The sequence below is a fragment of the Psammomys obesus genome, unplaced genomic scaffold, assembly GCF_907164565.1.
Source record: "Psammomys obesus unplaced genomic scaffold, mPsaObe1.curated_primary_1811, whole genome shotgun sequence".
Lineage (NCBI taxonomy): Eukaryota > Metazoa > Chordata > Mammalia > Rodentia > Muridae > Psammomys > Psammomys obesus.
The window spans coordinates 51,241,481-51,244,897 of NW_026591086.1; positions in this window are offsets into that span (position 1 = coordinate 51,241,481).

The following is a 3,417-nucleotide window of genomic DNA, read 5'->3' on the forward strand; positions in this document are numbered from 1 at the left end:
CAAAATTTCATTACTTTCCTCTACTTGCCTTTGTATTTATCTAAAATTACATCTAAGTTAAAATCCAATAAGGTTATAGAAATTGAAGTTAATCATTTGTTATTCATCCCTCCACCAACAAATTACAAAGCAGTGGATTGAATTGATAGAAGTAAGATGTGGGTTAGATAAAAATCAAAGTTTCTTTCTAAGTAAGGAGGCATCCATTGCTTCATGAGAGATAAACACCATGGTGCCATTAAAAGTTTAGAAATTGTTTACCTGAAAATCAATCAGAAATGATATATATCTAACCTGTGGGAGTAGCAGAATTCTGCAAGGAAGTCAGAGGCATTATGATAACCTTCATGAAATGATGAGTGTTTAATCTCTATATACCAAATTATAAGCTAATTTACCTGTTTAGTATAGATTTTCACTACATTTCTGAAGCTAGCTGCCACATCAGATGTTCATCACCAGTAACCCTTACATGATTAATTAAAGACAGATAATTATTTAAAAATTTTAAATAAATTAATTTTTTAAATAAGAATCTATGCCATCATGAATAAAAATTTTACATTTTTCAACGTGGTTTGGATTTGTAATATTAAGATGATTGTTCAAAAAATTATGTAACAAATACACAATTAAATTCTACATGATTTAGACAAATTTAATAGCCTGTTTTAGAAAACCACATTTTTCTGTTCATGCTATATTTAAATATCTTCCTTATTTTTAATCATATAGAATATCACATATTTTAAAAAGTTCACTAGTTATCAACATAGTTATGAATGGTTACACATAATATTTAAAAAATATGTGTTTACTATTTTAGTTTTTATCCATGTGAATTATACATGACAAACAAAATCCTGAAATAATTACAAACATGGTATACAATATGCATGTCTATAAATTATACTTGTGCAGATAAGTATTATTTTTACTATAATGAAGTAAGAAGTTTTAGAGAATTTAACATCATAACTCCACTATTTATGTGTCCAAGCCTTGTTGTGTGGGTGAAATGGACAATTTGCTTAAAAATATAAAATGTTCTTCATGGATATAAACTAGACCCCCTGCTCAGATTTTGCCTATGACAGCTCAGTATCCAAGTGAAACTCCCTAGTAAGGGGAACAGAGACTGTTTCTGACATGAACTCAATGGCAGGCTCTTTGACCTCCCCCCTCCTCCCCAGGAGGAGCAGTCCTGCTAGGCCACAGAGGAGAAATTTGCAGCCAGTCCTGAAGATACCTGATAAGCTAGGGTTAGATAGAAGGGGAGGAGGACCTTCCCTAGCAGTGGACTGGGAAAGGGGCAGGGAGGAGATGAGGGAGGGAATGAGGGAGCAGGATACAGCAGGGATACAAAGTTAATGAACTGTAACTAATATTAAAAAAATAAAAAAATAAAAAAATAAAAATAAAAAAGTTTTAGAAAAAAAAGAAAGTGATAAATCATAATGAGGGCATTAATAACTTAGACTCATTTCATATTTTTTGAAATATAGTTAACTTACATAAGTACCATTTTATAAGGGTTTACAAATCTATCCTTTAAGTTTGATCTTATATAGTTTTTTAAAATCATATTTTACCCCAAATGATTCATTTGTACATGATATGTATTTCTGCCCTGTAACTTTAAAATTGACCAAATTCATTCCATTTCTAGTTTTTTTATGTCATTGTCTGAGATAAATTCTACAACATTTAATTTTGTATTTGTAATGAATGACATATGTAATCAATAGTATTTAGAAATTATAAAAAACTAAGTACCACAATGGTTAAATGAATACTGTATGAATATTTATCATATGTTCTTCACCAAATGTGTGTTGTAACATTTGATTCACTTACTTTCTATGTTCCTTTGCCCCTATTCCAACCTTTGAATTTCTCATGTCTAAAGGTTAATAGAATAAATTATTAGGGAACGATTTCTCAAATCTATTTGTCAAAATTATAAGAGGCTGATTCATAGCCTGCAACAAAAATAGCTTCTGCTTGGCTTAAAATTGTCTTCATAAAATCGATTCTTATTCCTTTTCTACATTGCATATTGCCATCACCACTTATTTGCAATTTCTTTATGCCATCATAAAAATGTAAATCTCACTGTAAAAACACAAATTTTACAATAATCAATAGATATGTGTGTATATATATATATATATAGACAGGGTTTTTCTGTTTAACCCTGGGATGGTCTGGAATGGGACATGAATGCATATATTTATTCGACAATGGAATCAATGTTATCTTTCTCTTTAGAGAAAAGACACAGAAAGACAAAAGACACAGACCCTGAACAAGAACAATATATTATTGTAGAAAGTTAAAAAATTACATTTTCAGGAAATAAGTTGACCAAGTTTAACTCATGTGGTCAACTGAATGTTTCAATTCAAATTCATGCAGAGATGAACTGGTGTAGAAGGTAGACCAGTAACAAAGACAAAATAGGAATCACAGGAACAGAATTGTTATTTTATTTCCATGAGTTGTGACAATGAGTGAGTTAAGATACACAGTAAATTAGAAGGAACTTCGGGTACACATATTATAATACATGAAACAAAGATATCAGAAAAAAAGCAATATATAAAAAGCACATTTATATTAGTGTTGTATGTATGTGTTTCTGATATAGCAAAATACAAAGCAGCTGTTAAAAATGATTATGGGGAAGAAAAGTATTTGTTATATTTCTTTACATTGATCATACATTAATTCTCATAGTATAAAATATTTTTTTATAAAACAATTACCACTAACTATTTTTTCCTCTAGGACAAACAAGTATGTATCCCATGCACACATACACATGTACACACATAATAAAAATTTTGATGGATTTTTATTTCACTGATATGATGCAAATACTACTGCATTTCAGTTTGCAAGTGCTTGTTCTTACTCTGTGTAGCATTTAAAACAATAAATTGTAGTATATATTTTCAGTGAAGTCGAGAATCTGGTGTACTCATTTTTCAATTTAGTCTTCTGTCATTGAGTTTGAAAGATGGCTCAGTGGGTAAGTCCTCTTCCTGAGGATCCAGATCCAATTCCCATCACACACACAGAAGCTTGCAACCACCTATAACTCTGGACCCAAGTGATCTGATATAGTCTCAACTCAATTTCAATATATGCCTACAGACACCAGGCATATATTGGTTAAAAGATACATGTTCAGGCAAAATTCTTGTGGGTGAAATAAATAGTACAAAAAACAAAAGAAATAAAAATAAAATAACATTTATTTCAATAGCAATAAAGATTGTTCAACAATACTTATTGAATCTCCTGTAGAATTGCAAAATGTAGTTTCCCTATAATAGGGTAACAATGTTCTATTAGACAACAGGACAGCATATCATAAGCTCACAGTAATGTGTTACTTCTTTAACATCAAGT